Here is a 20,808-nt window from a genome sequence, read left to right as displayed (position 1 = left end):
TTGGTCACATTTCTTGCTGGGAGGGGGAGGGGAGAAGAGGCGTTTTCTCTCTGTTTCTTTCCTCTCCATTTCCTGCTCCTTCCTTCAATTCCAGAAACCTCCCTTGTGTTTCAGACTGTGCAGTGACGCCCTCCCCACCCCAGGCCTCTGGAGCCTTTGGAGCAGAAAGTTCCCAGGAGCTGAGGGTGTATCCAGGGGTGAGTAGCTGGCAGGAAGGAGCCCTAGCAGCTCTTCTGGGAGTGCAGGGGAGGAATGACTCCCCCCTCTCTAGATTCTCCCCATGGGGCTCTGGGGAGCAGGGAGGGTTGTGTGATAAATTCCATCCAACACCCCCTTTGTTCCAAGCTGAGGGATGTCTCAGCTCTGCACGATCCCCTTGGCAGCACCAAACAAGGGATGTTTTCCACTGCCCAGGAGACACCAGCCAGGGACTGATGTGCTGGAAATATGTTGGGAAAAGGGACTGTCTGAATTGCCAAGGCAGGGAATGAACAATCTACAGTAACATCATTAACCACAGACACACTCTAGCCATGCTCCAGCCAGTAGGGAAAAGGGCAGGAATTCTTGCTGTTCAGCCATGGCCACACGTACAGAACTGCACAGCAGTGAGGGTGCTGGGGAAGCTGGTCTGAGCAAACAATTGGAAATGACCCTTCAGTGAGAACAGAACCAGAGTGTAAAAAGATCCATGTGTTAAGTGGTTGTGGCTGAGGGCTTAGGGAGCTGGGCTATGATACCATAGGGGTTTTTCTGTGGAAGTTTGATTCTTGCTAGCTAGGGAAGGCTGGTGTGTGGTGTCTCCATGGCTGTACTTTCAATGATGCAGATTTCTCTCTCCCATCGTTTTGTGGGCATCCTACTAGATTGCCAGCTGCCTTTCAAGTGCAGTGTGGAGACTTTGTGTGTGTGGGGAGAGACAGTGAGTGTGTTGAGGTAGGTAGGAGCGGATCATTATTATCCCTACTTGAAAGAGGGAGGAGCTAAGGCTGAGAAAAGAGAATTGACTTGTCTTAGGTCACACAGCCAGCCCATGGCAGAGTTGGGAATAGGACCCAAGAGCCCTGATTTTCAAACTAACCATCACATCTTGAATTTCAGACATTGAATGACCTGAATAAAGTGCTCTCGGATGAGCTCCAGACCAACAACAGTGCACAATAATTATTCAGCAAGTATTTGAGGAGAACTGCAATGTTAGAGAGAATCATGAACTGCTCAGAGACCATTAATGCAGCAAAGCAGCAAAATTCATCAAACATATGACTGGTTCTGACTTATTTCCTTGGTCTTAAAAGAGAACAACAAGGACCTGAGTCTCCTCCCTGTCAATAACCCCCTGCTCAGCCAATCAGGGTAGAGACTGAGGATGGGAGGCTGAGGGTTCTCACCAGAGAGCCCAAAGGATGGCCCAGGTCACCAGTGGGGATCACTGCCCGAGCACTATTTCAGCCCCACATTTTTGGGTGGGCCTCCCACAATGGGAGCTGTCGAGCACTCCCCCGCAACACACACACACACACGCACGCACACACACACTGCTCCTGGTGTTGGGAGGGGAACACGTGAAAGGACAAAAGAAGCAAGAGACAAAGAGAAAGGAGGAAGGGATGGATGGAGGAAAAGGTGAAACAAAAACGACAAACTCTAATGACCACAGTGATTCTAAAGGACAAAATCCCAGGTGCGGAATAAAATTCTGCCTCCTTAAGTTTGTATTTTCCATGCCAAAAATTCAACTGTCACTAGATGGATCAGACTGAACAGGTTTCAAACCTCAAGGAGGCTCTTACCTTCTAAACAGGGACGGCTGTTTTCTAGTAAAATCACTAAAAGGGAAGGAGAAAACTCTAAAGAGGTTCCTCCTGGCGCTCACGTACCTGAACCGGAATACTCTCTCTGTCCTCAAAGAGAGACCTGGAGAAGGAGACTTGCTGAAGCAAAGCCACAGGGGTCTCTGAGGTTTCCCTGGCCCCTCGCCCCTGTCCTGCCTGGCTGATGTCAGCATCTCTCTGTGAAGTCACCACCTCCCCACCACCTTTGACCAATAGTCTGAGGTCCTGCAAAAAGCCTTTGTGATGTCACTGCCACACCCCTCCCTTGCTGTGCTAATGTCCTGCCCTGGCCAGGCACTTTGGAGGATTGAGCTACTCCCTGGGGATCACCCCACTCAAGGAGCGTTCGTTCTAGGCAGCAAGCCGGCTAGACAGGAAAACATCAGACACTTCTCCCAATGCTACACTCAGTTTTTCAGAAATTAGTCGACTTTATGGCCAGAAGAGACCATTAGAGCATCTAATCTGACCCCCTGCATATCACATGCCTCCTATATGACACAATAGCTACTTTTGGGGCAAATACATTCTAGAAAGGCATCTAGTCTTCATTAAATGACATCAGGAGATGGCAAATCCATCACTTTCCTTGATAGCTTGTTCCTGTAGTGAATCATCCTGGCTGCTGAATATTTGTGTCTTATTTGTAATATGAATTTGTCTCTTTTCACCTTCCAGCCATTGGGTCTTGTTATACCTTTCTCTCCTATATTAAAGAGCCCTTTCATACCCAATCTTTTCTCTCCATTAAGGCCTTTCAACACTTCAATGAAGTCACCTTTCAATCTTCTTTTGATAAGCAAAACAGGTTGAGCTCGTTCAATAGCTCAGTAGAAGGCATTTTTCTCCAGCCCTCAGAACATTTGTTGGCTCTTTCGTTATCAGACTTCTCAACTGCAGCTGGATGTGGTTCTTGTTCTTCTGCACAGCACAGCTCCTGGAGAGAAGGGATCTGCAAATGTACATTCGTATGATACCTTTGTTTAATTGATGAAAACATAAACTGGACACTTAGAGGATTGGAACTGATTTCAGCTGATGGACAGCTTCGCTAGGTTTTTATGCATTTGAACAGCAAAATGTTGAGTGTTTACATTCATATCAAGCACCCCCGTATAGAGGAGCTCCTGAACATAATGGAGAATGGAAATGAAAATGTTTTCCTTTTTTTAAAAAAAGAAAAAAGGTTATAAGAGAACACAGGAGTTTGACCAAGTACCACTGTGAGCAGCAAGAAGCACTCTATCACTGAGCTATACCCCCGTGACAACAGGAATATAGAATTGTGATCTCCAGGACTTTGCAGGATAGACCCTGCTTCATCGATCTCCTTTGCCATTCCCAGACCACAGGTGGTTTTAAAAATGGGGTTTGATTAAACTTCTTAAATGTGGCAAACACCACAGCTTGCACACCCACTGATATAGCTTCTCCCACTGACATAGCTGCCACCTCTTGGGAAGTGGATTAACTACACCCACAGGAAAACTCTCTCTCTGCCCCTCACCTGCCTAAGGCTCTGGGAGGGTGTTTGGGTGGGTGGAGGAGGTCTAGGGTGCAGGCCCTGGGCTGGGGCTGGGGATTGGGGTGCAGGCTCTGGGGGGAGTGTGGGTGCAGAAGGGGTGAGAGGCTGGGATCTGGGAGGGAGTTTGGGTTGGGGAGGGGGTCTGGGCTGCAGGCTCTGGGATGGAGTTTGGGTGCTGGGTGCAGGCTCTGGGCTGGGGCAGGAGGAAGGGGGAACAGGAGTAGGGGTGGGGTTGTGGGCTGTGGGCGGACGTTGGGGGGTAGGCGGGAGGGGGGTGTGTGGGACGGGGGGGGGGGGGGCAGGCTCAGGAAGGGGGTCAGGGGTGTGGCGCTTACCTGGGGCTCCAAGGCAGGGCAGGCTGGGGGGCCTCCATGTGCTGCTGCCCCCAGGCATCACCCCCACAGTGTCCCATTGGCTGCAGGGGCTTGGGACAGGGGCAGCGCGTGGAGGCACAGACCCACCCCACCCTGCCATGCGGAGGGGCTGGCAGCCACTGGAGTGAGCAGGCAGATGACTGGAAGGGTTTTCCAATCCCTGTAATAGCTACATGAACAGAACAATTCTTCCTTTTCTTTAGCACTATCTAACCAGGGCTTAGGTCACCTTAACTCTATGGGTTGGGGGTGGGTTTCACACTCTAAGAGATGTCACGCTGCCAGTTCAGTGCCCAGCATACACCAGCCCTTAGATCCCTCTGGGTATTTCAATGCAGGCACTGACCTGTGAGAGGAAAACATCAGCTCACAAACACAGAGACTGAATTCCCCACATTTAATCTTGCTGCACTTTCCAGAAAGTCACAAAATTGAATTCATTCTTGCTAGGACAGAGAAAAAATAAGTGACATTAAGTTTTTGGCTTGATTAAATAAAATTAAGTGTTTAATCAATATAGTAAAAAAATCTGTCTTGATTCCTCTAACTAACACCACAGCGTGAAATAGGAACAGAGACAAATCTTGTCAGTGACGACTAATTTAGCAAATGATCTTCCCATTATTAATTTCCACGCTGCCCCCATTGGAGGTCTGGGCATCTCCAGTGTCATTGCTCTGCATTCACCTTCCCCTTAGAATTGTTCTCAGACATTCGCCTTCCTCTGCAGCGTGGGGCTCAGGTCACTTGCTGGAGGATTCCCTGCACCTTGAGGTCTTTAAGCCACGATTTGAGGACTTCAATAACTCAGACATAGGTCAGGGGTTTCTTACAGGAGTGGGTGGGTGAGATTCTGTGGCCTGCATTGTGCAGGATGTCAGACTAGATGATCATAATGGTCCCTTCCGACCTTAAGTCTATGAATCTATTTATCTTTTCCCAAATTTGGAAAATTGTGCAGTTCAGAATGTGAATAGTGACCCCGTCTCCTTCCTGCACCTGCTCTACATTGCTCCACAGCAGCTTCTCCCCCTGCAGAGTCACCCCAGCACGGCAGTGCAGCCGCCCAGGGTTCAGCGGGGCCCCTGGCAAGGACAGTGGGTGCAGCTAACAGCCCGGTGTGCCTGGCAGTGGGGCAGCTGTAAAAAAGCAACACTCCCCCCAGAAGTACAGAGACTGAATTCCCCAACTGTAACATCATGACCCCCTGTAGAAAGCCACACGTGTCAGTTGTATTGTCACAGGAGATGCAAAAATCAAGTGACACCAATTTTTAAGTCGAGGAGATAGTTATTAACCTCACAAAAATACACTAAAGATCCTCAACATAACACCTGAAGGTGAAATATGACCAGAGACAAACCTTGTCAGCAAAGGCTCATTTCCCAAACGATCCTCAAAATGTTACTAATTCCCACCCCTCCTCCACAGGAGCTCTGTGCAGTGTCACTGTTCTGCAGGCAGCTTCCCATTTAATGCTGTTGTGGGACATTCCCAGGCCTGCAAATGTACCAACGACAGAATTTGAAGAGCAAACCTGGCTCCCCGCACCAGGCGGGATTTGAGTGTTTTGTCCCTGTCACTTAGTCTTTGTCAATAGTACAGATGCCAGGGGCAGGACTCCAGGCTCTGCTTGAGGGATCCTGGCACAGGGTCTGGGGGGGAGAAAGGATTGTAGATTCTCACCTGACCTCTGGAGAGGAGGTAATAATTGAAGGGGGCATTTTTGACTCCTCCCCTCCTCAGTGTCCCAGGGCTGGAATTCTGGAATATATGTATTCTGTCTGCAAACACCCTCCCCGTCCCCCGGGCGGGCTGCAGCGCTCGCTGGGGCTGTCTCCAGTGGCTGAAGTTGCCTCCATCTCTACTTTACCTGGGGGGTGTGGGGGAGACAAAGAGAGGAGATGGTCCCAGGGTGTGAAAGCAAAATTAGGGGGCTGGGAAAGAAGGACTGTTTGGAAAGGTGGGTTTTTTGCGAGGGGATGGGAGGTCATTCTTGTATTGGACCAGCTTCCGGTGGGGAGAGAGCGAGAGAGCGAGAAGCAAAATGTAAGCTGTGCTCTTTACCCAGCAGCAGGTGGGCCACGTCGTCTCTCTGCTGGCCTGGCTTCCCGGGACGGGACCCGGCTACCACTACAGGGCAGGCAAGAGTGGCGGCCCGGGCGGGCAGGGGGCGGGGCCCGAGCGGAGGGGCGGAGCCACATGAGCGGGTATGCAGATCTGTGTGCGAGCAGAGCATTGTGGGAGCGGACGCAGACTGCCAGGCAGGGCCCGACTTTGGCACCGGGAGCTCGGCGTGGAGAAGGGAGGGGCTCCGGGGGACGCGTCGGGGCAGCTGTCGGCAGTGGGGGCCGGTGTGGGCGAGGCCGGCGGTCGGTCCGCCCCGTGTGTTATAAGTGCAGGGCGAGCGAGGGGAGGCGGCGGCCAGGCAGCAGGAACTCATACTTACCTGGCAGGGGAAATACCATGATCACAAAGCAGCAAAGAATCCTGTGGCACCTTATAGACTAACAGACGTTTTGCAGCATGAGCTTTCGTGGGTGAATGTCCACTTCTTCGGATGCAAGCAGTGGAAATTTCCAGGGGCAGGTGTATATATAAGGAAGCAAGCTAGAGATAAAGAGGTTAGATCAATCAGGGAGGATGAGGCCCTGTTCCAGCAGCTGAGCTGTGAAAACCAAGGGAGGATAAACTGGTTCTGTAATTGGCAAGCCATTCACAGTCTTTGTTTAGTCCTGAGCTGATGGTGTTAAATTTACAGATGAACTGGAGCTCAGCAGTTTCTCTTTGAAGTTTGGTCCTAAAGTTTTTTTGCTGCAGGATGGCCGCCTTAAAATCTGCTATTGTGTGGCCAGGGAGGTTGAAGTGTTCTCCTACAGGTTTTTGTATATTGCCATTCCTAATGTCTGATTTGTGTCCATTTATCCTTTTCCTTAGAGACTGTCCAGTTTGGCCTATGTACATAGCAGAGGGGCATTGCTGGCATATGATGGTATATATTACATTGGTGGACGTGCAGGTGAATGAACCGGTGATGGTGTGGCTGATCTGGTTAGGTCCTGTGATGGTGTTGCTGGTGTAGATATGTGGACAGAGTTGGCATCGAGGTTTGTTGCATGGGTTGGTTCCTGAGCTAGAGTTACTATGTTGCGGTGTGCAGTTGCTGGTGAGAATATGCTTCAGGTTGGCAGGTTGGCTGTGGGCGAAGACTGGCCTGCCACCCAAGGCCTGTGAAAGTGTGGGATCATTGTCCAGGATGGGTTGTAGATCCCTGATGATGCGTTGGAGGGGTTTGAGCTGGGGACTGTATGTGATGGCCAGAGGAGTCCTGTTGGTTTCTTTCTTGGGTTTGTCTTGCAGTAGGAGGCTTCTGGGTACACATCTGGCTCTGTTGATCTGTTTCCTTATTTCCTCGTGTGGGTACTGTAGTCTTGAGAATGCTTGGTGGAGATTTTCTAGGTGTTGGTCTCTGTCTGCGGGGTTAGAGCAGATACGGTTGTACCTCAGTGCTTGGCTGTAGACAATGGATCTTGTGGTGTGACCAGGATGGAAGCTGGAGGCATGAAGGTAGGCATAGCGGTCGGTAGGTTTTCGGTATAGGGTGGTGTTAATGGGACCACCACTTATTTGGACCGTGGTGTCTAGGAAGTGGACCTCCCGTGTAGATAGGTCCAGGCTGAGGTTGAAGAAGGGGTGGAAGCTGTTGAAATCATGGTGGAATTTTTCCAGAGTCTCCTTCCCATGGGTCCAGATGATGAAGATGTCATCAATGTAGCGTAGGTAGAGAAGGGGCGTGAGTGGACGGGAGCTGAGGAAGCATTGTTCCAGGTCGGCCATAAAAATATTGGCATATTGTGGGGCCATGCTGGTGCCCATAGCGGTGCCACTGATCTGGAGATATATATTGTCATTAAATTTGAAATAGTTGTGTGTGAGGATAAAGGCACAGAGCTCAGCAACCAGTTGTGCTGTGGCATCATCAGGGATACTGTTCCTGACAGCTTGTATTCCATCAGTGTGTGGGATGTTTGTGTAGAGAGCCTCTACATCCATAGTGGCTAGGATGGTGTTTTCTGGAAGGTCACCAATGCATTGTAGTTTCCTCAGGAAATCAGTGGTGTCACGGAGATAGCTGGGAGTGCTGGTAACCTAGGGTCTGAGTAGCGAGTCCACATATCCAGACAGTCCTTCAGTGAGAGTTCCAATGCCAGAGATGATGGGGCGTCCAGGATTTCCGGGTTTGTGGATCTTGGGTAGTAGATAGAATAACCCTGGTCGGGGTTCTAAGGGTATGTTGATTTGTTCCGGTGTTAGTGTAGGGAGTGTCCTGAGTAGATGGTGCAGTTTCTTAGTGTATTCCTCAGTGGGATCTAAGGGAAGTAGCCTGTAAAATTTGGTATTGGAGAGTTGTCTGGCGGCCTCCTTTTGGTAGTCAGACCTATTCATGATGACAACAGCACCTCCTTTATCAACCTCTTTGATTATAATGTCAGGATGGTTTCTGAGGCTAAGGATGGCATTGCGTTCTGCACGACTTAGGTTGTGAGGCAAGCGATGTTGTTTTTCCACAATTTCTGCCTGTGCATGTCGGCGGAAGCATTCATTGTATAGGTCCAGACTGTCATTTTGACCCTCAGGAGGAGTCCCTGTGGAGTTCTTCTTCTTGTGCTGTTGGTGGGAGGGTAACTGTTTATCAGTGCGCTGTTCAGTGTTGTCCTGGAAGTATTCTTTGAGTCGGAGACGGCGAAAGTAGGCTTCCAGATCGCCGCAGAACTGTATCATGTTGGTGGGGGTGGCAGGGCAGAAAGAGAGTCCCCGAGATAGGACAGACTGTTCTTCTGGGCTGAGTGTGTGGCTGGATAGATTGACGATATTGCTCGGTGGGTTAGGGGTATCACGGTTGTGGCCCCATGTGGCAGGTAGGAGTTTAGACAGCTTACAGTCCTTTTTCCTTTGTAGAGAGGTGAAGTGAGTGATGTAGATCTCCTGTCTTATTTTAGTGAAGTCCGTTTGTATGGAAGTTTGGTTATTGATGATCACAAAGGTGGTTTTCCCAGGATGAGGCTCATCCATTGCACTGTGGGTGTGCTGACCACTGCGATTTCCCCAAATGCAGGAAACTCAACTGCATAGTTTGTGGTAGTGGGGGACTGCATTCGCGCTCTCCCCTGGCAATTGGTTTGAACAACAGAAAACCGACAGTGGGCTGCTTAGGCTTAGTGCACTGCAAAGCAGACTCTCGGGAAAGCAGTTGTCAGTCTGGGCCTTTGGGAGTGCTCTTTTCCACAGGCCCTGTACTTCTAGGTATCTTTGTCACAGGTTCCTCCTTGTAAGCAAAGCTCAGCTCTGGAACTTTACTTGGGTCTCTCTGTGTTCTTGGCTTTCCCTGGTCTTTTGCAGCTGATCAGCTCTCTAGTCTGCTTTTGGGGGGCTTGGACCGGTGCCTTCTTTGGCTCTAAGGGGAGCTGCCTGCCTGCCTGCTCTGCTTCTTTCCCTGCTTGTAGCTTCTTGCCCGGCCCTTCTTCTCGGGCTCTTCCTCCTTTGACGGGAGGACGGCCTCTCCAAAACGCCTGTCCCACCTGGTCTCCTCGTCCAACAGGCAGCCTCGCCCCCTGCCCTGGGGCCGCTTTGGCTTTCGCTGTCTGTTCCTGTCTCTTGGTGGCCACCCTGTCTGTGCTACGGAGACTAGGCTGTCACAACCCCATGCTGGAGGAGGGCTTTCCGTCGCTTGAGGCCCACCCACCGCCTCCCCGAATGCCCTTAGCTACGCTGCGGGTTAGGGCGGCGTGGCCGTGTCGCCCAGGAGCGGGTTTTCCCTTTTGCACACCTCTGACGGACGGAGCTGTTTTGACTTAACTGTTCAGCATGCACCGACCCTCGGGCCTGGGCTGCACGGGGAACGTAAATCGGCGCGGCTACATCAGTCCGCGCCTTGGTCGGAAGAATTCTTCCGTCGACCTAGCTCCCGCCTTTCGGGGAGGTGGATGGCCGGCACCAACGAGGAAAACCCTCTCCAGGACCCTTCTCCGGGAACAGGGCCCTTCCGTTTGGGGAGATTATGCTGCTTTAAAAAAGAGAAATTGTTTAACTGCCTTTCTCTGAGGCAAGGTTGATTTGTATTGCTTCCCTCGTGGCTCCTTATAGCAGTTGTGTTCTGAAATCTTTAGGGTTTGACTTCATTTATGATGAAATCTTGCTGTAACTTTATTCTAATTTTCAATGAATAACTAGACCTGAGCTGTTTGGTGTGTTAGTGGAGGATTGTTTAAAAACCTGGGATTCCACTTTCGGCTGCCTGTCCATTCCATTTCCTCTGAAAGCCACCGAAAGCCTCCACTTCCCACATAACTCTCTCAAACCTGCAGTCATCAGGCATACAGAAGATGCTTACAGTTTCACTCCATACGAGTCCAGTTCCTTGCTGTTTCCTGTCTAACCACTGCACACATATGGTATCCCCTCCCTACCCGGAGCTGCTTCCTGGCTTTTGCGCTCAGGACAGGAAAACGAGAATGGAGATGTAAGCTGTGCAGGGAACTCTTCCTCAGCTCGCACTCCACTCCCCAAGGGCCTTTCGAGGTCTTCTACGGACTTCAGGTTTCATTTGATTTCCAAGGTTTATGGGCTCATTAATTAGCCATCTCTCCTAATGCAGGGATCCTACAGGTCAGACCAAAGATCGATGGCCCAAAAGAGCTAAGAAACAGAAATAAAGGTGAGCGCTAGGCGTTACATTCAGATGAGCATCCAGAATCTGACTGTGCCCTGGCAAGTTCAACGCTGCCGAAAAGAAGGAGCTCGTCAGGTCCCTCTGCTAGCATCCAAATCTGGTGGCTAGTCAGTCTGCTGGGAAATAAGGAAAAGGAAATGAATTAAAGGAGTCAGGCAATAACAAGGAAATGAAGAGGTTTGTCGAACGGGTTCTGTCTGATTGACTGTCTTCCCAGCTACCCATCAAAGTTAAAGACCTAGCCCAGTATCCTGTCTGCTGACAGCGGCCAATGCCAGGTGCCCCAGAGGGAATGAACAGAACAGGGAATCATCAAGTGCTCCATCCCCTGTCGCCCATGCCCCGCTTCTGGCAAACAGGGATACCTAGCTAGGGATACCGCTGGCAAAGCGCCATAGATGGACCTATCCTCCATTAATTTATCTAGTGCTTTTTTGAACCCTGTTATAGTCTTGGCCTTCACGACATCCTCTGGCAAAGAGTTCCACAGGTTGGCTGTGTGGTGCGTGAAGAAAGACTTCCTTTTGTTTGTTTTAAAGCTGCTGCCTATTAATTTGGTTTGGTGACCCCTGGTTCGTGTGTTATGAGAAGGAGTATATAACTCTTCCTTATTTACTTGGTCCACGCCAGTCATAGATTTACAGACCTCCCTCGTATCCCCCTTTAGTCGTCTCTTTTCCAAGATGAAAAGTCCCAATCTTATGAATCTCTTCTTAGATGGAAGCTGGTCCATATCCCCTCATCATCTTTGTTGTCCGTTTCTGAATCTTTCCCATTCCCATATATCTTTTTTGAGATTGGGGCGACCACATCAGCATGCAGTATTCAAGATGTGGGCATACCATGGATTGATATTGAGGCAATATGATAGTTTCTGTCTTATTACCTGTCCCTTTCTTAATGATTCCCAATGCTCCGCTGCACATTGAGTGGATGTTTTCAGAGAACTATCCACAACGACTTCCAGATCTCTTTCTCGCGTGGTAACAGCTAATTTAGACCCCATCGTTTTATAGGGATAGTTGGGATTATGTTTGCCAATGTGCATTACTTTGCACTTATGAGCACCAACGTTCATCTGCCATTCGGTTGTCCCGTCACCCAGTTTTGTGAGATCTCTTTGTGGCTCTTGGTAGTCTGCCTGGGACTTAACTCTCTTGAGCAATTTTGTATCATCTGCAAATTTTGCCACCTCACTGTTTAGCCCTTTCCCCAGATCATTTATGAATAAGTTGAACAGTACTGCTCCCAGTACAGACACCCGGGGATAAGAGAGGGAAGATCCTCTTCTGACACTGGCAGACCAGGTGCCAGCTCATGCCAAGGCCCCTAGGCCTTACTGAAAAGTGACAAACGCATGGCTGGAAACTAGTCTTGCTCACCTGTTTGTTAGTGTTGTTAAAACAGGCATTAGCTTTATAAAAACGTGTTTAGAGTTTATGACAAGCTCGTGAGTTGCTGCATGCATTATTCTCACCTCTAATAGCCGTAGCCCATGTTGTAAGGTGATATATAAGCGTTGGCACTAAAGCTGTAAACCCCCTTGCCGCCGCCACGCCACCAGTCAGGAGAGAAACATTACCAAGTGTGAAATGGTAGTTTACCAGAAGAGGCGTCATCTCCTTTCCAACAAGAGAAGGCCCTGACTGAGACATCAGGCAAGCCACTGTGGATCATCCGTGGACAAAAGACTTGGCTGATTGCTCCTCCTCACACACCTCTGAGGAGGCAGAGCCCTGCACAAACACTTGCCCCCATCAGCTTGAGCTCTGGGGGAATGGAATAAAAATCCCTGTCAGGAAGAAACTGTTGTTCCCCCCTCCCCACGATGCTGCTTGGACTTCAGGGAGACGGCACACCTTCTAAGCAGCAGCAAGGGATCCTGGCTGTTTGGTTAGGGTTAGCCCTAAAGGACATACAGAGCTTGCGTGTTACAGCAGCTTCTACTACCCCTGGGTAGCAAGATAGAGTCAGGGTGCCCAAGGGGTCTGTCTGTGACTCCATGTTAAGGCTGTTCTAGTGCCTGAGGAGTTCACACTTGATACTTGGTGGGTGAAATTAAAGTGAGGAGCCCCGCTGCCTGCCAGCCCCAGGCGCCGGGGGCTGCTGCTCTCTGGGGCTCTGGCCACACTAGAAAGGTAAGTTTCTAGCTTGCCTGGTTCAGAAAACCAGAAGGGAAAGAAAGAGAACCCACATTACATTTTTTAAAAAAAGAATCCTCCTGATTTGTAAGCCACTGTCATGATTTGGGGGATTTTCCAATAGCGAGGATGGCAACAATGAGAAGCTAAAGGTTATTATGTAGCATTTAGATTACAGTAGGCTTGGGGGGGGCGGAAATCAGGATTGGGGCCCCTGTGTGCTGGGTGCAGCACGACACCTAGTGCCTTGTCTTGATCTTACGAACCAAGATACATAGAACGTAGGCCGGGTGGGGAGAAGTCTGTGTAACTCATGCAGTTGTGGATATACACGTGACCTCAAATATTACCAACCGCCCCACCCCACCCCCCAAAAATACAAAAAAAAAACAAAAAAATCCCATCTCCCCAACAGACCCAGAATCTGGAAAGCATTTGTCCCTCATACTGTTGAAAAGACTCACAGCAGAAAGAAGGAGTCCAGCTTCTTAAATAACTCTCTAGCAAGACAAAGAAGAACCTCTCACATCTATAGACTCACAAAACACTTCCAAGAAACTGTAAAGAAAGAAAAACACCCAGATTTTTCTGCTACTTCAAAAAACATTTGCTTTAAAGAAAGTATCACAGTTCAACTCTTTTCTGCTTTTCTAACCAGAAGGTTCTCCTCTAAAGGAGATACACCGATCCTGGAAGCACTGCAATACCAGATCAATGCATAGGGCAGACAAAGCAAGCTTCTGTTCTAACCCCCCCTGCTTCAAAAATCAAGTTAATATACAGTCCTCACATCAAGGATGTATCAGAGATTAAACTGATAAGAACAGACACAACACTTTGATCTGAGCTCCAAGGAGCCCAAAAACAATACTCACATTCTGCTATGCACGCACACCCCTGCGCCCACCCATTTCGACCTCACCAGGACGAGCTCCCAGAACCGCAACAACCACCACAACTCGGGAACTCTACCTGAGAATCACTTCCCCAAAATGACTCCAGTGGAAGACTTCGAAGCAAGAACCCTTAACACACAATTCTGTTCAAAGACAGACAAGTCTTGCAGATGCCTTCCTCTCCCTGGTTTCCCCTCTATACTCCTAATTTCCATAAACCCACCCACTGACCTGGACTACCAATCTCTCACTGTTAACTCTTACAGCAAAACAGGGTAAAGAAAGCCTATGCAGGCGCTATTCCACAGCCCCGAGGCTCTTTTCTGCTCCTTCCCACAGAACTAGCTCAAACAGACAGTCAATTGCATCAAAGCAATTCCTTGCCATTTGGGGCATTGGTGCCCCTTAGAACCTCTGAGGTGATCGGCTGGTTCCTTCTGGCCTGAAACGCTAGGAATCTGACTCAAAGGGCCACAGCCTTCCTCTTCTTCTGCGCCTATGAACTAGCACTCATCTGGGCAAAACGTTGACCGTTTCCTAAGTTAAAACACTGGTGTTTTCCCCACAGGAAAGGGATGGACAATTTCTCTTCTGTGGGAAGACGAGGGAAACCATGCAATCACCTTCTGGAAGGTATATTAAGGAGGGCGGCGGAAGAGCCCTCACGGACTAGACTAAGAAAGCAGCTCTTGAACTGACCTTCCAACAATGACAAACTAAAATCTGCAAGAGCAGCCTTTCAACTCAGGGGCCCAATAAGAAGCCGTTACCAATAACTAACCGAAGAGTTACAAATGACTCCAAACCAGACACTTTTAGGAAAAACCAAACGTTAACACAAACAACAATGCATTTCTTTGCTGCTCTTCAACTGTGATACTCTCCTCCACCGTTCCTCCCAAAAACATACAAAACCAAAGAGCCAGTAGAATGCACATCACAAAACAGTCCCCTGCTAGCTAGGAAACAATCTCACTAACATGAGAATCTTAAAGTAAATAAACCATTTTCAGAGCTCTGAGCTTTTTTCATATACTATAGATAAGCTTCAGCCAGTGACACCAGTTCAGGTAGCCCCCTTCTGTTTTTCTCACAGCAGGCAACAGCCTTGCCAAAGCAAAGCCTTAAAAAATTGGGTACAAACTCATAAACATTCCTCTCCACGGAAAAATGCAAAGGGAAATAGGCTGGCCAGGGGCATGAGGACAATGGCCCAGACAAAGGGGGAGGGACTTGGTCCAGGGGTGGAGGAAGACAGAAAAAGGGACAGGCATGGGATTGGCTTCCTGTCTTTTTTCCTTTGCTCAGCATTTTACCTGTGACTGTAATGGGGAGACTTGAGAAATACCTGTGATGCTGGTGAGGTAGGTGGCTGCCCCGAGAGCACAGAGCTGAGCATTTTCCACTGGGTTGCTGCCTGCACCCTCAGCACCTGGCCATGATCGTATAGCGGTTAGTGTTGTGCGCTCTGGCCGCAGCAGCCTAGGTTCGAATCCGGGTCACGGCATTGCTTTTTGGTGGGGAGGGGCTATCCTGCAGCATGCCTCGAGGCTCAGTCTGATGGCGTCCGTTTGCAAAGAGAGCCATCAGCCGGTCCTTAGTTTCTGCTTGGTAAAGGCAAGTCAGTGGGGTCCATTGGTCAGAAAAAGAGTACCAGGACTTCTTGCTGGGCGTCAGGGTCCAAAAGCAACACATTACCTACTGGAAAGGGCTGTGTTTCGAATGTCCATCCAGTGTGCGTTGAAGGGAAGGATCTGCGTGCCTGGGAAGCTGCGTCCCTCCAGAGGCGCTTGAGAAGCCAAAGGGGCCATGGGTGAGTTTGCGATGAGGTGAGTGTGAAGTGTGGAAGGGGGAGGGTGGCAAGAGGAGGTTTTGAGAGGAAAAAAGGTGCTGCTGAGCTGGTAGGTGAGGGTAAGGTCCCAGGCGGGTGTTGTGTGAGGAGCTGTGTAGGCCCGAAAAGACGTTGTGCTGGGCAAGGGCAGGTGAGGAGGGCCAGGGCTTTTCCCAGGGCTGTTACTGCAGCCAAGCCTTTGGGAACCAGAAGAGGGCCATCTCGCTAGAGGGTTAAATTCACAACTCTTTCAACTCCCAGAGCCCTTCTACGGCACAGATGATTTGTATACACCTTCACCATGAGCCAAATTGGCAGGTTTCCGGGAGCCCTGTGAGTCCGATGTTGTTTTAGTCTCCCTGCTGATTTATTAGGAGAATAAAAGATGGACACCAGAACTGAGGCAGACTACGGACACCGCATTCTGAGAAAACAATGGTGAACCTCCAACTCCAGCAGTGTGGGCCACATAGACAAGTAACCAGCACCCACAATCTTTACAAGCTTTTTTCCAAAATAACTCATCTTTTGGAAAAATAGGTTGAGCCTTTTTGACAATCTGGCTAAAGAGTTTAGTGCCTAACTGGGAGCCTAGTTCTTCTGCAAATCTGGCCCTAGCGGTGGGTGTGAGACCTTCTGAAAATTCTGGCCAATGTGTCTGGAAGCTCCAAGAAGCATCACAACTTTGAGCATTTACTAGAACAGGATGAACAAAACCTTCCTTCCTTGACCTACAATCACCTTGATTCCAGGTTGAGGTTTCAAGAGAATTGATTTGATTCTTAGATGCACTGCGAAACAAACACCCTCCTGTAGACATTGGAAGGGGGAGGCTGAAATGGATCTGCCACTAAACCACGTTGCCTTTCATCAGTAGCCACCTGAGCAAGAGGGTAACCACTGGCCTAGAGGTGAAAGGCCCATAGCCCATGCTCAGAAGCCTTCAGCGGCTAAATCTGAGAAATGGAAAAGCTTAATGATCTTTCTCCGGGGTGTTACTTCCAAAGACTTGTATATAGCGCTGGGTGAAAGGTTTTTGGATGAATATTATATTTAGTGAAATATTTTGGTGGACCCAAAATGATTGTTTGGTTTGGTTTGGTTTCACCAAGAAAAGTGAAAAGAAAAGAAAAAGATCTTGGGTCAAAGTGCAATGTTGTTCTAATTTAGGTTAGGCTCGGTAAGAAGGAAAAACTAAATTGTTTGCACAAGTAAGTGTATTTGTGTAAAAGGGTGCAGAGGCTGGGCTTTAAGGGGCAGATAGCCATATTGTAGTAGTTGGAAGCTTTGTTTTCCCCATGGCCTCTAAAGAGTTTCTGAGCATTCTGAAGAAGGCCAAGAAGTTGCAGTGTTCTGGTTGAACTCCAAGCAAGGAAGACTTTTGTTGAAGAGGATAACTCCCTGACCGGGAATCGAACCCAGGCCGTGAAAGCGCCAAATCCTAACCACTAGACCACCAGGGAGATGACAGTTGGGGGGGTTAGGCATAACTTTCTAGGCCTACTTTCTGTCCAACTGAGGCCATTCGTTCGTCTTCAAAGGAGGTTAACACAAGCTCTGAGCTCTTTGTTTCCTTACAGTTCCCTTCCTATTTTTAGCACTGATATGAAAAAGAAACAGAAAACATATTAAGACAATTTCCAGTATTGTTATACATTGAGGCCATGTCTTTTTTAAAAAAAAAAACAGTTTTGTTGCTATCTTGTTTTACTCTCCATGGGCTTACAGAAATGTATGAGGGATGAATAAGATGTGGTGGAATCGTCAGCCTTAAGCAATCTCCATCCCAATGAAGAGGGCTGGTGGAGGATTTGAGAAAGAAGCAGTTATCTCAACTACTGAGCGCTGGCGAAGATATAGAAATAAGTAGAGAAGCTCTAGATGGCTGCTCAGGGGGAGGGGGGCAATCAGCTTCTGAAAGGTTATTTTTTCCCTCTCTTGCCTGGGCTAGAAGAGACTCAACTCTCTTAGGACCATGGAATTGTCAATGTGTCTTGTCTTCATGATGTACTAAAGGTCCGAGACCGCCTCAGCTGGTTGAGAGGACAAAGAGTGGATTCCGTTATGCTCTGAGACTCTAAGGGAGAGAGTGATGTTGAAGAGTGCAAGATGAAACGCCCAACATGGGGCTTGAACCCACGACCCTGAGATTAAGAGTCTCATGCTCTACCGACTGAGCTAGTCAGGCTAGGCCTCAAGGGGTAGCAAAGGCACAGACAGTGCAAAAGAAGAGCGAAGGAAGTTTCTTTGCGTGCTGAGATTCGTTTCCTGACATTTGCCTTCTTTCCTGGTTCCTTCGCTCTCCAGCTAGCAAACAGGGCCCGTTCCAAGGCTAGTTAGATGCTGGTGTCTAGACCAGAGAAGTGGGAAAATCATCTAGCAGCTGCTCAGAGAAACCTGGGTGGGAGGGTGGAATTTAGGATTCTCCCAGCAGGAGGAGGTGCTGTTTCTCAGAAAAAGCTTCTCAGCGCCCAAAGAGGGGGCAGAGAAGACAGTTCCCCGCCGGCCGCCAGACACATCTTTTCGCAGGGAATCAGAACCCCCTGGGGTAAAACTCTTCCAAGGATGTGCGGCTCCAGGAATGTCAGAGAAGGGAAGGACTGTTTGCTTTAGGAGGTGGGTGCGGGAACCTGCAGGTCCTTAGGTCCCTCCAGCGTCCGATGAAAGCATTTGGGGGGAAGGGGCCGGGATAGACAAAGACAGGAAAGACGGGCTTGCGGCTCCTGTGCAAACACCATGTTGCCAGCGGTCCAAGAGAAGCGGGTGGGGGTTCGAGCATTTTGGCTGCTTCCTGAGGGCACGGAACTCACAACCTGGCAATGCTCAGAGCCCCGTTCCTCGGGAGTTTTCTTTGTGTTGGTCCTGTGATGCTGAGGAAGCTGAAGCATCATTTGAGTTTGTTTCAGTGCCTTCGGTTGGGCTAAGGTTGTGACCCTGAGCACAGGGGTTCCAGCTCTTAACCCCTGAGGGGAATGGACAATGGACCAACTTAATCTGTTGGACAGAAAGTAGCCAGAAAAAAATCTAATGATGCTTCCGGTTCCTCCGTCAGGATCACAAGAGAAACACAAAAAATCCCAAGAGGAACAATTCTTCTCTGCTTTTGTTACCTCCATCGCAACCCTCTCCACCTCTTCTTCTGCCTACCTAGCGGCTCTTTGATGGAGAAAGATCCTGGAGCGGATAGAATTTCTGAGATACAAACTGAGAGAGAGGCTTTGAGACCTCCTGAAAGGATGTTGACACAATCTAACAGGGCTCTTGGTTGTAGCTGCCTCCTGTCTCTGCTCCCTATGTTGTCAATTCTGTGCCCTCATGAAGCAACCAAACCAGAGTATGTAGAGCACCCAGTTTAGGGCTCAAGCCCAAACCCTGAGACTAAGAGTCTTACCTTCCCTTTATCAGTGTCTACTGTACTGCTCCCTTCTTCCTCCACCTGTATATTTGACACCCATACCTGCCCAAGATCAAGCAATGCCAACTTTCTGGGGGGGAATAAACTGGAATTTACCCAACTAGGTGCCTTGAGCGCATGGATTCCGAAGGTATTTACGATTCCCTCTAACTTCTCTTGCCGCTACTCTAAGAAAGCTCCTAAACAAGGGCTCTTCCAATATGTTACAAGGGCAATTGAAACCAGGCCACCCCTTGAGGTGGAATCAAGAGGTTGTGTCAGGAGTGGGATTTGAAACCACATCTCCTGCAGGAGACCAGAAGCCCCAGTTGTGGGAAAGACAGAGCCTTGAGTCTGGCGCCTTAGACCACTCGGCCATCCTGACGCTGGGACAAAAGCAGCTCTCTCAACCCTCCTTTTCTTCAATATTGTATGAGCCGCTCAAGGAGGCCAAGACAGCATCTCTCGTTCAACACCTACATCACATCTGGTTTTTAGACACCATCACCCTCATCTAAAGTTTCAGGTTTCCTACAACCCTGTGCCTTCTGAGGTGTTCTAATCTCCCCCCTCACTTATTAGATGGACATTAGGACAGAGGCAGAATAGAGACACTTAGCTTAATGAGAACCTCAAACTCCTGCACGGTGGACCACAGAGTCAAGCAGCCAGCACTCACAATCGGTACCGGCCTTGTTTGGGTTTTTTTTCCCAAACTAGCTCAGCACTCAGGGTGTTGAGCCCTTCTGGAAATCTTGCAAAAGAGTTTGGAGCCTGAATGGGTGTTGAGTTCTTAAGAAAACCTTGTTTTTGTTTTGTTTCCCCAAGAAAATTGGGGACAAAAGATTAATCTAGGGTGAACCTGGATGTTTACTGCTGTTTTCATTCAGCTCCACTAGGCTCTTTCGAAAGCTGGTCCATTCCCCATTACAGAGGGTCCAAGCAGAGAGAGTGAAGGAACCCCTGTGCTCAGCATCACAACCTGAGCCCGAGGAAAAGCACTGAAACACGCTCAAATGACGCTTTAGGTTCATCCATCAGAATCACAAGAGCAAGACAAAGACATCTCAAGAGGAAGAGTCCTCGGTTTTCATTTACCCCATCGCAACCCTCTTCACTTCTTCTTCTGCCTACCTAGAGGCTCGTCCAGGAAAATCACTCAACTGATTATAATTTGGGCAGAGAAACCCAGGGAGGGCTTGTGCTCCCCCTCCATGTGAGCGGATAGCACTCTGACTTCGTCTACGGGGTCTCTCAGCTTTGGCTTCCCCAGTTTGTCAACTCAGTGCAGGCAGGAAGCAGGCTTTCCTCGGCTTTGGCAAGCCACTTTCTGTCCAAATTGGGAAACCGGTCCAGTCTCCATTCCCCTGTGAGAACAAGAGCAGAGAGTTCACCAGCTGAACCCAATCCGAGGCATTGAAAAAAATGGAATTATGCTTCCCGTTCCTCCGTCAGGATCACCAGGGAAACACACCAAAATCCCAAGAGGAACAACTCGTCTCTGTTTTAGTTACCCCCAACGCAATCCTCTCCGCTTCTTCTGCCTCCCTCGAGGCTCTTCCAGGGACAAAACTCATTGAGCTGATAGGATTTGGGGGATGGAAATGGAGAGAGGGGGTTTGACGCCTCCTGAGAGGATGTGGACGCGATAGAACAGCTCTCTCGGTTTTAGAAGCCTCCTAGCCTGGCTCTTTTGTTGTCAATTCTGTGCCATCAGGAAGCAGCGAAAGCAGGGTAGGTAGGGCACCCGGTGACGTTGCACTCCATACGTTTTATGAAAAGATGCTTATAAGTGTGAGTATGATGTAAGTGGAATATGCTTGATGCAAAAGGTCTCTTGTAAGGTATCATAACAAAGGTTCTAACCTACTGAATATATGCCTCCTATTTGTATGCATGTCTCATTCTTGTCTCTGAAGCTGGAAATATGAAGTCTAACTCTGAGGTCCTATTGTAATTGTGCAAAGCGTGGGCCACTAATGGCGGTTTAAAACCTTGACGGCTCCCATTGACAATTGGTTGTAAATGGTTTATTGACCTGCAAACCTTCCTGTGTACGTGTGGGCCAACCCAGGAAGAATG

The 20,808-nt window shown here is 49.1% G+C and overlaps 4 non-coding genes across 4 annotated transcripts; 1 reads left to right on the top strand and 3 right to left on the bottom strand.

Moving 5' to 3' along the window:
• Positions 1–8,740: 8,740 nt before the first annotated feature.
• Positions 8,741–8,905, top strand: LOC120392724. The gene has a single exon (XR_005591769.1). It is a non-coding gene; the product is annotated as a U1 spliceosomal RNA (small nuclear RNA).
• A 4,373-nt stretch (positions 8,906–13,278) lies between these two features.
• LOC120392726 lies at positions 13,279–13,474 on the bottom strand. Its single transcript, XR_005591771.1, has one exon. It is a non-coding gene; the product is annotated as a U2 spliceosomal RNA (small nuclear RNA).
• Positions 13,475–17,447: 3,973 nt separating this feature from the next.
• On the bottom strand, positions 17,448–17,520 carry TRNAK-CUU. Its single transcript has one exon. It is a non-coding gene; the product is annotated as a tRNA-Lys (tRNA).
• Positions 17,521–19,002: 1,482 nt separating this feature from the next.
• Positions 19,003–19,111, bottom strand: TRNAL-CAA. Its single transcript has 2 exons — positions 19,074–19,111; positions 19,003–19,048 (listed from the first exon to the last, which is right to left on the bottom strand). It is a non-coding gene; the product is annotated as a tRNA-Leu (tRNA).
• Between the last annotated feature and the right edge of the window lie 1,697 nt (positions 19,112–20,808).

The sequence above is a fragment of the Mauremys reevesii genome, unplaced genomic scaffold (assembly GCF_016161935.1).
Source record: "Mauremys reevesii isolate NIE-2019 unplaced genomic scaffold, ASM1616193v1 Contig111, whole genome shotgun sequence".
Classification (NCBI taxonomy): domain Eukaryota; kingdom Metazoa; phylum Chordata; order Testudines; family Geoemydidae; genus Mauremys; species Mauremys reevesii.
Note: the sequence above shows the minus strand (reverse complement) of the source record. Positions and strands in the feature narration are given on the sequence as shown.